The following is a 22,350-nucleotide window of genomic DNA, read 5'->3' as shown; positions in this document are numbered from 1 at the left end:
TAGGATCTTGGACTCTTGCCACTAGACAGCATCCTCAAACCATCAAAAACCTGTTTTCCCAGTCCATCTTTCAGTCTAGCAGGCTTCCAGATTGAGGGTCCTACGAGCTGCTGGGACAGTCTGGAGAACCGGAAGAGGCTAAGTCACAAAGCTGCGCCATTAACCCTCCTTCCACAGAGTTCCACATGTAGTGGCTCTTCCTTCTCTTAGGTTTTAAGGGAACCAACTGTCCTGTCTTAATCTTTCTTCTGCCCTTTGGCAAGACTTTCTTAGTAGCTTTCATTAAAGGCCCATCTCCCTCTGTCCCTTTTCTCACCTTCTCTCCTGATGCCAACTGACCTTCACTTGTTATGAGCTCTGGAGCCTGGTCTTTGATGCAGACTTCCTGTTCCTGTGCTAGTATATCCTAGTTCAGAGCCTGGGCTTCACTCCTAATTTTATCGATTTGGATTTGTTTATTCATTTATAAATGATTGTGTCTTTCTCTGTAGTCCATCCTGGCCTCAAACTCTCTAACCTCCTGCCTCAGCCTTCTGGGTGCTAGGGTTTAGGAGTGTGCACCATTCACCCAGCTCTTCAGTTTTGACTTCGGTCCTGATTTTACCACCTACTGAAAAGGTGACCTTAGCAAGATGGAGAAATTGTTCAGTGGCTAAGAGGGCTTGATACTCTTCCAAAGGACCTGAATTTGAGTCCCAGAACCAGATTGGTCCTTCTGCTCCAGGGGAATCCTTCTTCTGGCCTCTGCAGGCCCATAGCATCTCATAAACCAGACATGTAAATATTAATAAAAATAAGAATAAATCTTTTTTTTAAAGGTGTTCTGGATGATGTAGTGCCTACTAAGCCTGATAACCTAAGTCTGATTCCTAGGCCCCACACAGTGGAAGGGGAGAACGAACTCCCACAGATTGTCCTTTGACCTTCACAGGAAAAACATGACTCACGAGCACATACAGACACAGACACAAATAGAAAGCACACGTTGGTCTGGCAGAGGAGCCGGGTTCGACTCAGCACCCACAACATACTTTACAACTATCTGTAACTACCGTCCCAGGGCATCTGATGACACATTCTTTTGACATTAGCAGGCACCAGGCATTTGCATAATGGAAAGTCATAAATATGAATGTACATACATACATACATACAAGTAACTCACATACATAAAATGAAACAAGTAAATAGTAACAACAACAACATAACTAACTTAACTCCCACATGATCTCAAATGTACTATTTTCTCTGCCTGCGATCCTGTTTACCTTTGTAAATTCCCTTCTGGGCCACACTAGAATCCTGATTAATGCAAGACTCTTTTCCTTGTCTTTCATTCATTCAGTGTATTACAGAAAGAACAAAGTCTTGTAATTCCTTTTAGGATATTTTTATTATACATAGTACTGGGTTTCATTATGGTATTTGCATATATGCATATAATGTATCGTGATTATATTCTTCCCACACGAGTTGTTACCTGCCCCCATTCCTGCTAATCTCTTTCCTCCTTCCAGCTACCACCACTTCTACATTCATGTCCTATGTGTATATCCCAAGGACTGTCAGCACGGTTGTTTACAGACACTGGAGTGAGGGTTTGTTCGAAGAGCATGGGCACCCTACTAGTGGGTACACCACTGAGAAAAATGTCTCTCCCTCTTCCATCAACCGTTAATTATGTGTAAGTCCTCATGTGGGGGCAGGGCCCCGCCACCCCTTCCCTTCCATGACAGGGCGTTGATGGGCCTAATAATGTATAGAGCTTGTGTATGTCATTACAGCTGCTCTGGGTCCAAGAGTACAACAACTCTGCCATGCCCAGTGGCTACAACTCACCCATCTCTCTCCTCCCTTCTCCTTGATCTTATATTTGCTCTTTCACTTCTGTCTGGGACTACAGTTTGGTGGCTTCTTGCTGAGCTTTTGGGATACTGTGAGATAAATACATGACATATATTTGTTTGGTCTTTGGATCCATTTCTCAACAAATAGCTCATAAAGGTCATGAAATCTATCAAGTCCTAAAATTTTGGACTGACTGATGGTTGGCATCCCTAGTAGCTCCTGGGGTTGGTCACTAGAAAGGCCAAAGAAACACTAGAAGGTTGGCTGTTTCAGCCCCATCCCCCAGACAGTGAGAAAGCAGAAAGACTGAAGATTGGGTTGGGCAACCTTTTCTTTTTGAGGCAAGATCTCACTCACACTGTAGTCTAGGATACCCATAGCCCAAGCTTGTTTGGAATCCACCATGTAGCTCAGGCTGGCCCCAAACTCACAGCAGTCCTTCTGACTTAGTTCCCAAGTACTGTGATTCTACGCATGATCTACTATGTCCAACACTCCCCTGTTATTTGTTTGTTTGGTTTAATCAGAAAAAAATATAAAATCCATAGAGACACCAGTTTTGCTTCTTGCTACCTTCCCCAACTTTCTCCGTGCAGCACAGTAATGCATCCAGAAGCCTGTGAGTTCACACTTTCCCCTGGATAGTCACTTGTTTATTGCCCGTCATGCCCATGACCTACAATACTACCACTAAAGTTTAAAGGTAAAGGCTAAAAGAGGAAGAAAACAACACAGCAAAAACCCACTTGTCCCATACATTGTTTCCAGAATTGTTAAGGTCAAAGTCTGCTCCCTGCCAGCCACAAGGCAGACTTGGCCACCAGTCCTTAAGAGGACAATTAAAGAGACATGTAATGGGAAAATCAGAGAGATGAGCTTCATTCAGTGTTGCTACACTCAGAAAAGGAACAAATAAAGGGGTCCAGGGACCCACCCCACCCCCAATCCACCTTTATAACCCTGCCACAGGTTTATGTTTAAACTAAGGGCAAGAGGTATGCGTAATTATAGTCCTGACCAACAACAGCTCCATTACTGTGTCTGCTTTGGCCTCTCCTGAAAAGTGTGTGGTGGTGGTTGGAATGAAAATGTCCTCGCAGGCTCAGGGATTTGAATGCTTGGTCCTCCAGATTGGTGGTGCTGCTTGGGGGATGACACAGAACTTTAAGGAGTTACCTTGGTGTCAGACGTACCTCACTGGATGGGTTACCTTGAGAGTTCCTAGAGCGTCTCACATTTAGTTCACACTCTGCTTTGTGTTTAGAGTAGAAGTTGTGATCTCAGCATCCTGTTCCTGCTGCCCGTTGTCTGGCTTCCTTGACCTAGGAGGCTCTCTGGAATTGTAAGCCAAAAGCAGCTCTCCCTTCCTCAAGTGAGTTGCCTTCTGTCACGTTTTATCACAGCAAAAGAAAGGTAACTAATGTGATGAGTAGGGTGTGAAGTGTCTCCCGGCAAGACAAGCTCCTCCTCCTGGTGGCTCCAGCCTTCAGCCTTTCCCTCCCCGCAGCATGAGATTCATGGAGAAATTCCAATACCTTGGGTTCCAGTGTTCAGAAGTCGTGTAGCTAAGGTCTGACTGTTTTCACTCCAGCTAAGACATCTGTAGAACAGTGAGAGCCATGCTGCTACTACAACACCCATCCAGGAACTGACAGGGAAGTCATGACTCCTGATGGGCCTGCAGTGGGGTTGCTGCTGCCAGAGGACATTTTAGTGGTGGGTATTTTTTTCTGTCAATCTATTTAGACAAATGATAAAAGCAGGTTTAACTTAGTCTTCTAGTATCAGGCAATATGCTTCAGTGGTGGTTTTCATTCTCCTTCCACTGTTTGAACCACCTCTTCTTCTAACTTTACTGGGTGCATAACATGAATCTCTTCCTTTTCCACTGACAGTCATTCTGCCAAATCCCCTCTTCTCCCCTAATTTTGTCTCATCACCCCACCTCTTCTGATGAGCCACCTCCACTCTCACTGCCATTCACAGGTCATATCCACACGTGGTTACACATTGGGCTTCATAATCTTTGCTCATAATTCCTAGATCATGCTTACTGAAAACACCAAGCCTGGCCAGGTAGTGGTGGTGCACACCTTTAATCCCAGCACTTGGGAGGAAGAGGCAGGCGGATCTATATGAATTTGAGGGCAGTCTGGTCTACAGAGCAAGTTCTGGACAGCCAGGGCTACACAGAGAAACCCTGTCTCAAAAACAAAACAAACCCCCCAAACCAAAAGAAAAAAGAAAAAAAAAAAATCCTACCATGCCTGCAAGAGTCTGAATAAAGTGGCCCTCCAAGCTCCTTTTTGACATAGATTACCCAGTATTCCTTGCTAGGAAGACATGATTTCCTAGACTCAGATAAAACTGAAAGTAGCTTCAGACAGAATTGTGGCTCTCTTTTGTATTATAGGATGGGAATTATGGGTATCCATCAAAGAAAACTGCTCAGACACAGGCATAAGCCAATAGAAAGTCTTTATTAGCTGGCCAGCAACTACACTGGGTATTCAGAATCCCAGTGAGGCCCCAAGCCTTTCTCAAGGTGAGCTTTGAAGCACAAAACCCATGCCCTGGGTTGACATACTTCAGTTAACAACAACAGTTAGTCAAAAGCGGAACTACAGAACCCAAAAGGCAAGGTTAGTACATTTAGAGACTTTCCCAGAACTATGGAACTTGATGGATTAGGCCTTTGTCTTAGTTTTGGCAGGTAGTGCTGTCTACGTGCTGTTTTAACAGTCTGAATGGCACTTCCATCATGGAGTCAGTTGTGCTAAGGGCTGGGGCCCTGTAACAGTGAGGAGACAGACACACTGTAGGCCAAGTGGCAAGTTGGAAGGGGGGCCCAGACAACAAGTCAGGCTTTCCAGTCACCAGCAAAGGCAAGCTGTGGCACACTGCAGCACTCCCAAGAGTTGCACACCTCTTACATGGAGGTCATTGAGTCTTAAAGAAAACTGGGCTAGGCCGGGCAGTGGTGGCACATGCCTTTAATCCCAGCACTTGGGAGGCAGAGGCAGGTGGATTTCTGAGTTAGAGGCTAGCCCGGTCTACAGAGTGAGTTCCAGGGTAGGAGCAGCCTTACTTCTGACTCTGCACACGTTACCACTTGGAGAATATCATTGTTCCTTCTGTCAACACCAACTGCCTCACTCCACAAATTTAAAGTTCAATGTCAGTTTCCTCCTTTCTTACCTTAAAAAAAAGTGTGTACACACAACCAGGTGCCCTCAGAGTCCAGAGGGCAATGAGTCAGATCCTCTGGATCTCGTGTCACAGGCAGTTGTGAGCACCCAATGTAGGTGCTGGGACCTGACCTCCATCCTCTAAAAGAGCAATCAGAGCTCTTAACCTCTGAGCTACCTCTCGAACCTTCTCCTCCCTTTACTACTAATCCAGTCAGTATCTGAGTGCAGGAGGCAAGAGGAACTCAGAGAAGACGCATCAGAGTAACTGACTCAGACAAGTGAAAATGTCTGTCAGGCAGTGGTGGCACTCTGTCCTTTAGTCCCAGCACTCAGGAGGCAGAGGCAGGTAGATCTCTCAGACGGAGGACAGCCTAGTCTACAGAGTGAGTCTTAGAACAATCAGAGGTATACAAAAAACAAAACAAAACAAAAACCCCCAAAACAGAGCAAAACCCTGTTTGGAAAAAACAAACAAAAAAAGTGCCAATGTTTGGTAGAGTTTAGGTATTCCTAGCTTTAAAGATGGGAACATTTTAGGAAGTCTGTTCTGAGAAATCCACTTTTCTGTCTTTAATTATACCTCCCAGGGTAAGGCTTGGAGATGCCCACTCTCCAGCCTGCTGAGAATTCAGTGAGTCAATCTGGGGGGTTGTAAGGTTCAGATCATATCTCCCTCTGCAACACTTGAGGGTGGTATATAGTACAACTGGCAAGACCCAGCCACCAGCGACACAACCTGACTCTTCATTAGTTTAATGGAAGACTATATTGAGATGATTGTGGTTTCATACAAAGTTCTAAGAAATTATACTGAGAAATTATTCTCTGCACCTATATTGTATTCCCAAACAGCAGCATTTGTACAATGAGGTTATTAATAAAATGCACTGTTCAAAGGTCCCCAGTATTGCTTAGGTGAGTGTTTAGATCTGTACACCGTGGTCATGTGGGAAGGTCTGTGCAGCTTAAATACTGAACACTTCCATCAGCATCCTTTGCACCGCCCTAAAATAAGTGTACCCATTTCTCCTGTGCCACCTCGCCCCATGATTCCAACCCATTCTCGGCAACCACTGTTGCCTGCTCTGAAATTCTGTGATTGTGAACCAGTCACTTGGGAGCTGTGCTTTCCCATCTGAAGAAATGGACTGTCACAACTCTTCCGAGCTTCCATTTGCGGGTCTGGTTTGTTTGTTAGTTTGTTTTAACTAGTATTAAATGAAAGGAAGCTGATGGTAGCATCATTTCAGGGCTGATATAATGACTAAGTGAACCAGGTATAGAGCTGCTTCACTGTGTGTCTGTAATGCCAACACTCAGAAGACCAAGGCAAGAGGATGAAGAATTCTAATCCACCTACTTAGTGAGACTGTCTGAAAGGAGCAACAATAAAAACAGACCCTGTCCTGACCTGTAATCCCAGCACTTGGGAAGCTTCGAGGATAAAAGAATTGCTGGATTGTCACAAGGTTGAGGCCAGCCTAGGCTACATAATGAGTTTCAGACCAGCCTGGGCTAAAGAGTGAGACCTAGATTTTGTTGTTATTTTTTGTTTTTAAAAAGGAAGGAAGGAAGGGAGGGAGGGAGGGAGGGAGAGAGGGAAGGAGGGAGGGAGGAAGGAAGGAAGGAAGGAAGGAAAGAAGGAAGGTAGGAAGGAAGGAAAGAAGGAAGGTAGGAAGGCAGGCATGGTGGTGCATGTCTTTAATCCCAGCACTCAGGAGGCAGAGGCAGCTAAATCTCTGAGTTCAGGGTGAGCCTGGTCTATAGAGTGAGTTCCAGGATAGTCAGGGCTATATAGAGAAACCCTATATCAATAATAGTAACAACAACAAACAAACAAACAAACAAGCAAACCCATTTGAAAAAAAAAATCTTAGAAAACAGACCAGATAAACCCCACCGTGCCCAGGGAAGCTTCCAGTTTCACTCCTGTCCTTCCTGCTTTGCACTTCCAGGTGTATCAAACTGCTCCTACTTGGGAATTTTCTGAACTCGAGAAGAGCAGGAGTTAAACTCTTGAATCTCCTTTGAAGAAATGGCTTCCCTGAGCAAAGAGTTGGGAGACATTATAAAACATGGTGAAAATAGTAAGTCTCTTTTCAATTATTCTCCAAGATGTTGTGGCAGAGTCCTGACAGTGTCTGTGCAATATGAAGAACCAACGAAACTTTACAACCAATCAGTTTCACAAGTGAATAAAGAAAAGCCTTCTAATTCCATGCATACTGCATCTCAGCACCACACAGCACGCATGCACGAAAAAGAGAGAAAGTCGAGTTGAGGGTGAATTGGTTCTGAGTTTTCTGTAAACACTGAGTTTGGCTTCCACTAGAGTTCATCAAAGACCAGTGATAGGAAGACCTAAAGGTTAAAGAAAGCACTTAGAGGGGATGAACTTGAAATCTGAGCATTATGCCTGTGTACTTCTCAGTCAGAGGGTCAGGGTGCTGCTCTGCTGCAGAAGGAATACCTCTGCCTGGCCTTCTGCTCTAAATGGGCTAAATTACAGCTGCCTCAGGATGCTGGTACAGACACAAATGCTCTCTCTTATTGGGATGGAACTAGAAAGTGTGTGTGTACAACTTTCTACATGACAGGTCCTAAGGATCAAACTCATGTCATCAGGCTTGCCCACGGGAACCTTTGTCATCAGGCTTGCCCACAGGAACCTTTGTCATCAGGCTTGCCCACGGGAACCTTTCCATCCTCCCATGTGTTTTTCTTTTCATTTTGTTTTGTTTTAACTTCCTTGGAAGATTATAGTAGTCAAGCAAGCTGGGACCCTCTCCTACTTAGGATTTGTCTCTGGTTCTTAGGTTAGCTTGGTCTAACATGTCTTGAGTCTGACATCTCTTTGCGGTAAGATTTCTTTCACAGTTTTCCTCTTAAGGTTGGGGTATAAACAGAACACCCCAGGTCAGAAACACCCCAGGTTGCTATAACGCCCTTGTCACAGAAGCTCCTATTTCTCTAATGTGGATGAGAACCTGGGTTTGTTCCCAGTACCATAGATAAAAATGGGTTGTTTTTTCTTTTATGAGCAATGTTGGGGATTGAACTCAGAGCACCATAGATGTCACTGTAACTTTAATCGTTAAAATCCTACTTTTAATGATGGTTCTTGAACCCTTTAACCTCTCTTCTAGCCCACCACTCACCAGAGCTAGTAGAAAAGAAAGGATTTTGGGGGAGGGGGGACATGGACATGTTTAGAAATGGTTCTTTACAGCCACTCCTATATTTGTTTTCAGGAAATCAGCAGATCAGTTCACAGGTCAGCAGCTGCTCGATCTACTCACAACACTTTACGGATAAGCCACCAATCCAGCTCTGTAGTGTTGGGATAGCAGCAGCTGTGCCATAACCCAGCAAGAACAGCCAGACCTCAGCCAAACGAGCATGAGTCAGCAGGAGGAACCAGGACCAACGGAAATGCCAGAAGTTCTCGCCTATGCCTCGCTCAGGGAATCAAAGATCAGCGAAGAGTTGAGACCAACAATCATTGCAGAGCTAGCTGCACAAGCAAGCGCCTCTCTCAATCGGCAGAGTCTTATTTATACTTTCTCCAAACATGACATGTACTCCGTGGGTCTTGCCTTATCACATGGCTCGCCTTAACACGTGAGTCTGACTTAGCAAAACTCCACATGAATCTGTCTCAGTTGACATCACTCTGCCAATTGGCCTGAGTCCACAGAAGTGGCAAGAAGCCACAGCACACCAGCAGAAGTTTTTTTGGTGGGTTTCTTTCTATGGAATCCCAACAAATGGAGCTTGGAGCTCTACTATGCAGTGTAAGGTGGACCAATACATGCGTATTGTTAGCAAAGAATCCTTCATCAAGCGTCTTTTCACATGCTTGCTTTAGCAAAAACATCCATTCACATGTGTCTGCTTCAGGAAAACACTCCTTCATGTGATTGCCCCAGTGAAACACTGTCTGACACAACTGACTTCCCAAAGAACGCTTAAGTTTCCACTTCATGTCTCTCTATCACTGAGCCACACTATAGCCAGAAAGGGAATCTGCAAGTTCCATGGATGGTTCTGCTTCCTCATATTCATGGAATTATGCTTTGTCCTGGTGACCCTCATATCCTCATCCCAACAGTTCTGAAGCAGTAGACTGACAAATACATGGTATGGTGGGCTGCACTTCTTACCTGAAATACTCTCTAATGCCCTTTCCCTGACAGTCTAATCTTTCTCTGCTTCTCTCTCCCTCCCTCCACCAAGTCCTTTGTCCAGTGAAAGCACTCTTGCCAGCTCAAGTGTGGCAAGCATGGCTCTGACAGGCCTTGTCCTTCTCCCCATCCCCTCTCCTTGCTAAAAACCTTTAGATTACATTCCTAAAGCTGGACACCAAGGTCTGTTCTCTTATATGGCCACTTCCTCCTTCTGAGGCTGACCACCAAAGTCCAGCTATCAAAATATTGAACTCCAGCAATCAAAATCTCCTTTTGGCTCACCTAATTAAGATGCCCAATTAAAATAAAACACCTATCTTAACACGGGATTTCCCTTTGCTTTTATAAATTGCTATTTGTCTATGGGTCATGTCTGTCTTCTCTTTATCCAGAGGCAGTCCTTTGTCCTCCGGGACAAATACCCCTTTCCCCTCTTCCCTGTTCTTTTCCCATTCTCCCTCATGCTCTATCTCCGGTCTTTGTCTCTAATTTCCTGTTCTCTGTCGCTCTGGGGCAAATAAATCTCTTTTGTGCTGAGAACTTGATCTTGGGGGCCCTGAACCTATACCTTTTTTTTTTTTTTTTTTTTTTTTCATCTAGGATCTCTGGTTTAAATGGTGTATGGGCCATGCAGGTGCCACAGCATGCCTGTAGAGCTCAGAGGTCAATTGTCAGGGTTGTTTCTCTTTTTGTACAATGTGAATGCCAAGGATCCACCCACAAGCTGTCTCTCCAGTTCTGGACTCCAGGTTTTTCCCTGCCTTATCTATATGCTGTCCTTAGATGAATTCCATTGAAGGCTTGTGGCGGCTCAAGACTGAACAGGGCCAACTGTTTCGCCATCTGCATGGCTGTTCAAGATTTTTCTTTTAAAGAATTTGTGTGTGTGTGTGTGTGTGTGTGTGTGCTGTAGCTGTCTTCAGACACCCCAGAAGAGGCATCCAATGCCTAATGGTTGTGAACCATCATATGGTTGCTGGGAATTGAACTCAGGACCTCTGCTAGAGCAGTTAGTGCTCTTAACCACTGAACCATCAATCCAGTCCAGACTGAGATTGAACAGGCCTAGCTGTCGCACCATCTGTGTGATGGTTCAAGAGAAACTTCTAGCAATAGTCTGTATTCATTCTCATTTTCTCACGTATTTGTGAAAGTTCTCCGTGTCTCTCTGCTTCTTCCCTCTTTCACGGTATCATCAGCTTTCATTCAAACTCTGGTCACGGCTCTTAACTAGTCTTTGCTCCATATTAACTCAGGGCTAGAAATAAAACCACCTACTTGCTAAGCAAGTGCTCTGCTACAGAGCCTGACTCTTTTTGCCTCCACTCTTTTCTTCCTCTTCCTCCCCCTCTTCTTCTTCCTTCTCGTCTTCCTCTTCCTCCACCTCTTCTTCCTCATCCTCTTCTTTTCCCTTCTCTTTCTCTCCCTCTTCTTCCTCCCCCTTCTTCTTCCCCCTGCCCTCTAAGACAGGGACTCTCTAGGTAGCCCTGGCTGTCTTGGACTATCTATGTAGACCAGGCTAGCCTTGAACTCACAAAGAACAACCTACCTCTGCCTTCCTAGTGCTGAGATTAAAGGTGTGTGCCATTCTGCTTGGCTCCCATTCTTGTCTCCTTAGAGTTACCATCCCACCGGTCGCTATTTGTTTTTATTTATTTATATATTGCCTACATGTACATAAGTGTATTTTCTATGTGTCGTAGCATTGTGTCGAGGTCAAAGGAAAATTCGTGGGAGTCAGTTCTCTCCTTCCCACATCTGGATTCTCAGTACTGAACTCAGATCATCTTGCCAGTGAGTACCTCTGCCCCCTGAGCAATCTCACCAGTTCTGTTTTGCTTTTTTTATACAAGGTTGCTTTATATAACCTTGGCTGGCCTAGAACTTGCTATAATCCTCCTGCCTCAGCTTTCTGAGTGCTGGAATTACAGGCACAAGACACCATGAACACTATTAAAAATGTGAGGGAAAGGAGGGGGATGTGAATGTGGGGGTTGGGGGTTCTGGCATGTTTGAAACTAAATTTAATCCCAATACTAAATAAAAGTAAATTCAAACTGGCACCTTTATTAAAATCTCTTATGGACTCTGCTTTGTGACACAATAAAACCCAACTCCTTTTTTAGAGCCCACAAAGCCTAAGTAATAAATACGAAAGCCCTAAGCGTGCACAGTGCTCCCCCTATGCCTGCAAGGTTCCCCTCACAGGTCTTTGCACTCCGTCCTCCTTAGCATTTAGCCTTGGCTCATACATCATCCTGGGGAGATGCCTTGTCACCACGCGTTCCTAGGGACTCGCCAACCTGCCTGGCTTTCCTTTCTCCTCTTTGCTCTTTCGATCTGAACATTTTATTTATATACTTGTTTCTCGTTTACAGCTATTGCAGGTAGCCCAGATGACACTCCAGCTCCAGAAACCATGTGCTCAGTTAGCTTTTGAATCAAGCTCCCCTGCCCAAGATTCTGGGGTTGGAACTAATTTTGAGACAAGGTTCCAGATAGCCCAGGCTGACTTCAAATGCTGATATAGCCTTGAAGGACTTGTAAGTTTTCTCCTAAGGGCTGGAATTACAGGTTTCCACTGGCATATTTGGCTAATTGTCCTACCTTGCCCCCTCCACCTTTAAAATGGTACTGGGGCTCAAACCTAGGACCTCGGACATGCTAGGCAAGTATTCTTTCAGAAAGCTATGTTCTCTGCTCTTTTATAGTTTTTCATTTTGAGACTGGTTCTCAAAAAGTTACCCAGGCTGGCTTTGAACTCACTCAGGTAAGCCTTGAACTAATAATACTCAGTTTCCTGAGTATCAGAGATTGCTGTCCTGTGCATCATGCTTAGTTTCAATTAAGATGTCTTCTTCTTATAAATTAAAACCCTTTTATTATTGTACATATTCACTGTGCATGATATCAATTAGTGTTCTGGTCAGTCACTAATTTACACCGTACCTTAGATGACTGGCAGGTACCCCAAGGACTCTGTCTTTCTTGGGCCTTGGTTTGGATCTGGGATCAGAGGTTTAGGACCAGGAAGAAGCAGGCTGGTAGGATTTTAATTATCAGCTTACTGACTGAAGAGAACTTCTTCACCACTCCCCTGAAAAGTCATCCCTTGCTTCTGACAAGCCACCCCCATACTCTGTCTCTACTTGCTTCTGGATCCCCTCCAACTTTCCTGGGAGTTTCCCTTGGAAAACTTTCTTCCCTAGGTGGACTCCCCATCCCCCAGCTCTGAAAGAAGATGGAGCTTTCTGGATCAGACATTCTTGTTTTTGGTGGCCACACCTTAGACACTCAACTGAGGCGACGCCAGGACCTGGAGGTCAGCCTGAGTCCCATCAGCAGTTGTTAGGTGCCACCTCAGCTCCTGCTCAGTCCACACCCTGGTTACACCCACCAGCTCTGCCCTGCCCTGCCCTCATTTCCGGAACCTTTCCTGGCCTGCACCTTACCTTTACCTTTACCTTTTTTTTTTTTTTTTTTTTTTTTTTTTTTTTTTAAGGGAAAAAGAAAAAAATAACCTGGATGTGTGCCTAATTCGGCCACCGGCTTCTTCAGGGCTGGAAACACTTCACCTTTGCTAGTGCTGCAATTCTGCCCTCTAGTAGCTGAAACTGGAAACATAGCTGCCACTGGAAAGACAGCCCTGTCTTTTCCTAGTACCTGCCTCCTTATGGTCTGTCTACCCTTTGAAGGACCGAAGAAGCTTGCTGTCTCTCTGGAACCCAGCTCTCTCTGTGGTGCCATGAAGGCCAGATCACATTGGTTTCATATTCAAGTCTCTCTCTGCCTCTCTGCTATGTCTTCCTTTCCCTGCAGCCTTGCTCATAACAGAATGAGCTATTCCAAGGGCTGGGCTGAGAATGGTGCTGCTGCTTCTTCCTCTTCCTCCTCTTCCTCTTCTTTTCAGAATATGAAAATCTATTACTGTGTTTCTATCGCAAAATTTTATGATCTTGGTCTTTCCTTCTTGCCTTTGTATAGAGGAAAAAAAAAAAGAAAAGACACACTGGCTACTTTAACCACCTCAACATGGACTCCAGGAATAGCACCTACAGTATGACCTTTTCAACCAAATCCAGCAACCAGAACTTCATCATTTTCCCATGACGTTCCAGCAGCCATCACTGGGCCCAGATGCTGTGATCTTGCCGTACTTAATGAGCGGCATCCTGACGCACTTCCTGATGGCAGAATTTGGCTTTTTGGCTTCAACCCCTACTTTTTCCAGCACAATTCCCTTTGCATGAGAGGTACCCCCAAAAGGATTGGCCTTCAGGGTTGTGCCTAAGTGGGCTTTCTTGTACTGTTTACCATGCCACTTCTGGTCCTGTCAGTGACCTCGGAGATTCCTGGTAGTTACAGAGGTGATAACAGTTGTCCACTTTGCCAGCGCCACGGGCCTGAGAGAAAGAGCAAGAATGGTAACTTCTTTTTTTTTTTTTCAAAATACTTTATTTATCAATATTTGTATAAACATATATACTTATACATGTATACATATATAAACAATAATTAAATAATAAGATGCATTTTAAAAGTATGGGGGGTTGGGAAACGTGGGAGGAAGGAGAGAAAGGGGAAAATTACACAAATACAGTGTTCATATATGAAATTCTCAAAAAGGAATCCAGTTTTTAAAAATGTTCAATAGATCAACTAGCATTTTACAATATGAAAATAAATATGACCTATAATTATGTTAAAGGACATTTTAACTCAGTACAGACTTTGAAGTTTAAAACGAGATCAATAAAAATCATTTTACCCAGCATACGAACAAAAACCACAATAACGTTTTATAATTCAAAGTGTTTCTGAGAACAAGAAAATAGATTGTCAGGAGCTAAGTCAGCAGAACCAGGGGTACACTGTGTTTTTTTTTTTTTAATCAAATCATAATTTTTACTTTTTAACATGGGGGTTATAAACACAAAAATGCAAGATGTGGGGAAGGGGATGACACAGGAGCATAGGTGTTCAGGGGGAGTACAGCTATGTTTCAGAAGAGGGTATCAGCTGGGTGAAGGTTCAGGGGTCAGGTCACTATGACTCTGCCTATGATTCACTTGTCCTTATCTAATTTGGTACTATCTGCCGAAGGCTGCCTATTTACAAGGTCTATGACTACTCAGGCTGGTAGATTTCAACAAAAGCTGCCTGTTTACAATAGTCCATAGCCCTCTGTTTCAGTGTTTTTTCCATAGAGACCCAAGACTTTGTGTTAGCAGGCATGTATGTCAGGCCTATTGCTGATTTTAGGCCTTCAGTGTATAAGCAGGGCTGCCCCTGACATCTCCTCCCTTCTCCAAGTATAGAAGGGCTGTGGAGATTCTAATCTTGCCAAGGCGAGGATAGAGGCCTGACCTCCAGTAATTAAAGGGGACCTTGTAATGGCTCTAGTCCTCCTGTCGTTGTTCAGTGAGGCATGAGGGCCATACCCGTCCTGATGTCTTTTTCCTGGAGAGGGGATACTTTTGACATCAACCCCTATGCAGTCAGGCTTGTCCCTCAGGGAACCCAGAAACATATTTTTAACTTTTATTTATATTCCCTTGCAGTGCTTAGCCTCTCAGCCTTAGCAAGAATTCAGCTCGCCAGGCAGAGGGGGTTCTGGGTGGCCCCTCTCTGCTTGGTCTAGGGGCAGAAGTCTCCTTTTTTAGGTTGGGTGGAGATAGGACTTGGGAGCACCCTGGATAGAGTAACATCCTCATCTAGAGTCTCATGATCCTCCATAGCTAACTTATGATAATGTATCTGAATAGATTTTGCTATCAGATCATCTATCTGTTGTTTCACAAAGTTAGCCTATTTAAGGCCCAGGGACCAAAGGAAATAAGCAAAAATAACCCAATTAATGATCCCAAAATGGAAGGAAGTAGGGTTAACAATCATGGAGAAGTTGAAGACCAATTCTTGTACAAGCTCTCCTTTTTCTCTTTCTGTCTCTGTCTTTTCTCAAGACCTTCTCTGACCTTTTCATGCTCTCTTTAACCATCCCTGTCTGGTCTATATAAAAGCAGCATTCTTCTTTAAGGGCTGTACACAGTCTAGAGCTGTACACAGTCTTTTCTATTGTAAAAGAGAAAATCAAGTCCAATAAAGTCCTTTGCAATTTTGGGGGATCACATCAGACAGCGAAACAAGGGATTTCTTCAGATTAGTGATGTCAATCTATAGCTGTTTGATGTCCTTGTCAAAGGCCCATCGGATGTCTGAGTAGTGTAAGCTCGGAGGCCAGCATCAGGATTAGAACTCCTAATAGCAGACATCACAGGTGATTAATTTTTACCTGGAAGAGAAAGAAGAAAGGAATTCTCAGGGAAATTTCTCTTCCCTGGATGTCAATTGTTATTCATCTTATTTATAACTGGGCCTGGTTTGTGGAGGTATCTATTTAATTCATTGATCTTTTTGGCGGCCATTTAGTTGTGCCTTCTGTGGTATCAAACAGTCATATCAATCCTCGGCCCCATATATTTCCCAGGGGAAAATGGTAACTTCTAATAGAAGCATTCACACTGTATACATCCAAGAGAAGCTGGGATTTTTCCTGATAAAAACTTCGTGTCCTTAATGTTTGGCACACTTCTGTCTGAGGCACTTGACTGACAGGGAAGTATCCACCTTGAATGTAACTGTCACTGTCCCATAAACTGAGATGCTAGGCTGAACAGAAATGGAAAAGGAGAAAGCAAGCTGGGTGCCAGGGTTTGTCCCTGAGGTTTCCCGACTGTGGGCACAGTGTGACCTTATGCTTCTGCCTCACCTGTCTGCCCAACACTGTTTTCCCTTAAACTGTGAGCCAAAGTAAAACCTTCCTCCCATAAGCTGCCTCTGGCAGATATGTTGCCACAGCAACAACCAAGGTATTTAATGTATTAAGCAGAAGCCTAAATGAAGTTGTGATTAAAAAGTTGGCCATCTCTCTGTAATTAAAAGTATTTATTTACTTTATGTTTGAGTGTATTCTGTGTGTCTGTATATCTGTATGCTATGTGCACGTCTAGTGTCTATGGAGACCAGAAGAAAGTTTCAGATCCTTGGGTACTGGAGTTAAGTTGGTTGTAAGCAACCAGTCAGTGCTGGGAACTGAACACAGTCCTCTGCAGACGCAGTCGGTACTCTTAATAGCTACGCCATCGCTCTGGATCCTCTATATAATATTTTAAAAACAAGCATATCATTAAAGAAGAAAAAGTCCACTTTAATAATGTCATTTGACAGCAGTTTCTTTTTATTTTTGTCTATTTGGGGGAAGTATTTATTTATTTGTTGGCAAAAGAAAGTTAGCTTTTTTTGTTTTTTTTTTTTTGTTTGTTTGTTTTTGAGACAGGGTTTCTCTGTGTAGCCTTGGCTGTCCTGGAACAACTCACTCTGTAGACCAGGCTGGCCTCGAACTCAGAAATCCGCCTGCCTCTGCCTCCCAAGTGCTGGATTAAAGGCACGCGCCACCACTGCCCGGCCTATAGCTTTTTTTTTTTTTTTTTTTTTTAAATGCTTAGAGTGTTATAAAAATAAGAACTGGCACTGGAAATCTAACTCATTTTAAAGTGCTTGCCTAGACTATATGAAGCTGGATTTAATCTCCAGCACCACACAAACTGGGCATGGCGGTGCATACCTGTAGTCCTAACACTCAGAAGGCTGGTGGCAGGAGGGGTCACTAACTCAAAGTCATCCTTGGACACATGTTGAGCTTGATAGCAGCCAGAGCTGCATGAGATCTGTCTGAATTAAAAATATATATATTATGTTTGTTTGGTTGGTTGTTCTTTTAGACAGTGTTTCTCTGTGTAATTGCCCTGGTTGTCCTAGAACTCTCCTTGTAGACCAGGCTAGACTTGATCTCACAGAGATATACCTGCTTTTGCCTCCTGAGTGCTGGATTAGAGGTGTGAACCACCACTGCCCAGCTATTGATTCTTTAACATATTTTAAAACTGTATTTTTAGAGGCTGGAGAGACAGCTCAGTCAAGTGCTTCCCATCCAACTGTGGGAGCCCAAGTTTGATCTCCAGTAACCACATAAAAATGCCAAATGTGTTGTGAACACTTGTTATCCCAATGCTGCAGATTTGGAGAGAAATGGATCCTGAGAGTTTTCTGGCCAGCAAGTCTGATTAGTTGGTGAGCTCCAGACTTGCCACTGGGGGATTCTGTCTCAAAAAACAAGGTGTGTTGCTCTTCAAAAGTAACACTAGGGGTTAACCTTTGACCTCCACATAAATGCATAGGTGCATAAACACACACACACACACACACACACACACACACACACACACACACTACAATGTTAAAATACTGCAGTTGAATTTGGGCACTGTAGTGTACATCTGTAACCTTAGGGCTTGGGAGGTAAAGGCAGAGTGACTGCTTCTGGCTTGAAGCCATCCTGGCCTATATATTGAGTTCCAGGCTAGCTAAGGTAAGACCTAATATATTTTTTAAAATTTATATTCATATATAATATAGGCATATATAGTAATGAATAAGTTACTCATTATATGATAATGAACAATTTATCAAAACCAAATATGCAATTTAGCTTTGGGGAAAAAAATTTAAAGCCAAGTTTTTTTTTCCAATAAAAGAATTAACAACAAATGACCATATCCTGGTTGCACGTTGCTTACCACACTCAGGAGAATCTACATGTGTTCAATAGTCTAAATAACATTTGCAACCTTAAAATACCAAGTGCTTTGCTAATATTGCCTTCCCAAATTTAAATAAATACTCAGAAATAAGTGTATTGTTGGAGGGTTGTTCCGAGCCCCTCCGTGTCCCCTTCGCCCACGAAAAGAGACACGTGAGGCAGTGTTCGGGTGGTTACTACAACGAGGCTTTACTTCTTGTATAAGCAGAAGCGGAAAGACGGAAAGACCGGAAAAGGCACTGCTTATATACACCCTAGAGTGACGTGTTCACTTCTGATTGGCTGTTCACTCATTACCCATAATACGCCCCGGATGGGCAGTGACTTTGGCGAGCTTTTTGCCTTTTGTACCTGCGCAGTCAGTTGTTTACTAGTGGGAGGACAGGATGCCCGCGCCATCTTGGAATGGCAAATGCTGACACGCTCACTGTGGCTCCCAACAGAGGGTGTTTTTGTCTACTGCATCAAATGTCCATTTCTGTGCCCAGAGATCTGGTTGCATCCGGGATTCAATATGACTCAGTATTTGGTCAAACATAGTTCTCCATCACCTTCTGATTGGTTAAATGAAGAGCTGAACAACCTATAGCTGGGCAGGAGAAGAAAAAGCTCAGAGAGAGAGAGTGAGAGAGGGTCTCAGGTGGTGAAGGAGGAAGGCACCATCAATGGTGGATGAAGAAGGAGGTAACCAGGGTGAGTCTAAGATGGCAGGTAATGGGCCACATGTCTGGGAAATAGGTCAGCCAGCATTGTCAGGTTAGAATAGCTAACTATCTGCCCAGGTAAAGTGCCTGAAGCTTTTACTACATATAAAGGGCTCTATGTCACTATTCAGAACAAGTGCCAGCATAGAAAAGCCCCATGCTTTTATGTATATTTTAAATCTGAAGTCTTTGACAGTGTGGAATCAGAGCAATCCATCACATACAGATACATGAAATGACATGATTACCTATCTTTCTCTTAATTTCTTCACACTGTGGCTGTCTAGTGTTATGAAAACTCTCCTCACAGGTGGCCACTTTCCAGAAGCCAAGATCGTCAACTGAAAATCCTAATGTCTGGATTATTCATGTGCTTCAAAAAGCATGTTCAATAGTAGAAACAAAAACCAAAAACAACAACAAAACTCAAACCAGATGATGGACAGTAAATTGAGTAGCTGGCCTCAAGCTCGAAGGTCATAACAAATGTGTTTAGCAGCGTTAGTGAGCTCTTCTAAGGAGGGTCCTCCTCCTGCTCTGTTACCCTCAGAACCATTAGTTTGTGTTTGGTTTGGTGGTGCACTCCTGTAAACACACTACAAAGGAGGCTGGCAAAGGAGCCAGGGCCAGCCTGAGTTACATAGTGAGTTTCAGGCTAACCTGGTCTATATGAGACTGCCTCAAAAACAAAACAACACAATAACAAAAATTAAAATTAGCTAGGTGGTGGTAGCACATGCCTTTAATGCCAGCATTCAGGGGGCAGAGGCAGGCAAGATCTCTGGGTTTTGGTCTTCAGAGGGAGTTCCAGGATAGCCATGGCTGCACAGAGAAACCCTGTCTTTAAAAAACAAATAACAAACAAACAAACAAACAGGTCAAGTAGCATTGTTAATTTGCTGCCAATCACTTCTGGAAGGAGAGATTCCAGATCTCTCTACAATTCTTGCCCTGTTTGGATTGCATTTTCAACGCTGGCTCTTTCAGAACACTATTCTTCCCTGTTAACTTCTCTTTCTTTCTTGTGTGTATGGGGAGTGGGGTGGGAGGAGGTGTACACATATGTGTACATTCGAGGCCCAAGGCTGATATCTTTCTTGATCATTCTTTATTTTACTTAATAAGGCAGGGTTTCTTGTTGAACCCAGAGCTTGCTAATTCTAGCTGATGAAGCTAACCAGTTTGCTCTGGGGATCCCCCTCTCTGTCTCTGCTTCCTGAATGTTCAGTTTACAGGTGGCTGCCTGTCTGCCCAGCTCTTGTGTGGCTTCTGGGAATCTTGATCCAGGCCGGTACAGTTGCTGGCAGGTGCTTTATCCATGGAGCTGTCTCTCCAAGCCCTCTGTTAATGTCTTGCTCTACAGGTGCTTCAGAATTACCGTGTAATTCAGTCACACAGGCCATGCCATTAGGAACTCACAGTTTGTGAGTGGTGGATAAACTTTCTGCCAAGTTTTTTCAACTTGGCTCTCCTTTCTTGAAGCAGTTCTGTTGAGGTGAGACATCAAAACCTATGTTCTTGGGCTGGTGAGATGGCTCAGCAGCTAAGAACATTGGCTGTGGAGCCTGACGACCTGAGTTTGAACCTAGGATCCATAGGGTGAAAGAAGAATATGGATTAGAAATCCTCCTTTAAGTGGCAGGCGGATTTCTGAGTTCGAGGCCAGCCTGGTCTACCGAGTGAGTTCCAGGACAGCCAGGGCTACACAGAGAAACCCTGTCTCGGAAAACCAAAAAACAAAACAAAAAACAAACAAACAAAAAGAAGTTCTCCTTTAATCTCCCACGTTCATGGTGGCCTGTGTACTCCTCCCTCAAGTAAGTACATAAAAATAAAAAAGAAAGCCAAATATGGGGTCACACTCCTCTAATTCTAGCACATGGGAGGCAAAGGCAGGCAGATCTCTGTGAGTTTGAGGTCAACTTGGTCTACGTGGTGGGTTCTTAGGACAGAAGGCTATATAGTGAGACCCTTAGAATAAAATAAAAACAAAAATCGTGTTTCTAATTTTAGAAGAGTTTAAACAGATACACCACATGTAATGATCCCAGAAGCTATAGGTTATTAATGAAAAATCCAAGTGTCAGGTGTAGTACACCTCCTTAAGAGCTGGTAGCCAGAGCCGGGCGGTGGTGGCGCACGCCTTTAATCCCAGCACTTGGGAGGCAGAGGCAGGCGGATTTCTGAGTTCGAGGCCAGCCTGGTCTACAGAGTGAGTTCCAGGACAGCCAGGGCTACACAGAGAAACCCTGTCTCAAAAAAAACAAAAAACAAAAAACAACAACAACAACAACAAAAAAAGAGCTGGTAGCCAAAACAACTCCAGAGGTTTTTTCCCCCCCTTAGCACCCCACCAAAACCATATACATACATATATATAGCCAATATATATATATATACATATATATATATACATATATATATGTATATATATATATATATATATATATATATATATACATATATATAATGTATATATATATATATATTGCTTCTTCCTAGTCCTCACAGGAGCTGCTGTCTGTAGGCTGCTAGAGGAGAAAAGTCTGTAGTGGGCTTTCTCAGCTTTGGATCTCGAATGTTACAATGCCAACTCGCCAAGCAAGAGGTGTGTTCTGTTATGACTGCTATGGCTGTAGCCAATTGATTTTTGATTGACTCTGAGGCCCTTTCTTCAAGCCCAGTACTGTGGACTGGTCTGAGGAGGTTAAAGGCCCCAGGTATGAACCTAATTTTTTGTTTTACTGAATGAACACGTTGTCCAGACATAGACTGTCCTCAGCCTTCAGTAAAGATGCTCCTCTTTGCGTTGAATAGCGGGTAAGTGCTGAGACACGTGGTTGGTCATTGTGCTGTGAGAACTGAGTGCTCAGCCTTAACTGTGGCCTCCGTGTTACTCCATCCAAGGCTGAGGAAAGACTTTTAGAAGAAAAGGAAAAATACAATATAAGGTTAGGAGGATGGGGAAGATTTGTAATGTGTGTGTGTGTGTGTGTGTGTTTTTATGGGCATGACATGGCCATGTCACTCAAGAACTTGTAGTAACAGTGGCTACATGCATGGGTCCTGCAGAAGGCTGACACGGGAGTCTAAAGACATTCAGACACGGGAAGGCTCATGGTTCTCAGCCTCACCCAGCAGAGCTGCTGGCAACTGCTAGGGAGAAAGTTATTGTCTTCAGTGATGTAGTCACTGATAAGTGACTCATGCCTCAGTGGATAGTTCCACGCCCATGCCCACTGGAGAGGCCCTGGTTAAACCCAATGGGTCACAAAGGGAAAAGACGAAGATAAGACAATGGGATGGGGACTTGGGGGATAGTGGAAGAGGATAAGAAAATAGGTGGTGTGTGTGTGTGTGTGTGTGTGTGTGTGTGTGTATGAGCATGTATGGAGGTACAGTAGCCATCTGAGATTCATCATAACCCAATGGCACTGCTGTTAAAAGGGCTTTCAGATTGATAACTCTCAACAAAGAGCAAACCCCCAAGAGAGAGGATGCCAGTCTGGCTGTTTCTAGTGGAAAGGACACATGAAAAAGCTTCCCTTTTATAAATTATTCTACTGAACACTACCATGTCAGCTGTCCCAGAACCTTCTTCCCACTACCCCATGTTTTAATTTTCAAAGATACTCAAATTGTGTCATCTTAAATTTTTTGCATATGAATGTTTATCTACCTGTATGTATGTGCATCCCATGTAATGCTGGTGCCCTTGAAAGTCAGAAGAGGGCATCATATCTCCAGAAACTGGGCGTATA

The 22,350-nt window shown here is 43.8% G+C and overlaps 1 pseudogene; it reads right to left on the bottom strand.

Moving 5' to 3' along the window:
• Positions 1–13,174: 13,174 nt before the first annotated feature.
• LOC143438339 (small ribosomal subunit protein uS12-like) overlaps positions 13,175–22,350 on the bottom strand; it is a 37,886-nt pseudogene continuing 28,710 nt past the window's right edge.

The sequence above is a fragment of the Arvicanthis niloticus genome, chromosome 25 (genome assembly GCF_011762505.2).
Source record: "Arvicanthis niloticus isolate mArvNil1 chromosome 25, mArvNil1.pat.X, whole genome shotgun sequence".
NCBI classification, from domain to species: Eukaryota; Metazoa; Chordata; class Mammalia; order Rodentia; family Muridae; genus Arvicanthis; species Arvicanthis niloticus.
The sequence above is the reverse complement of the archived record's forward strand: the minus strand, read 5'-3'. Positions and strand labels throughout refer to the sequence as shown.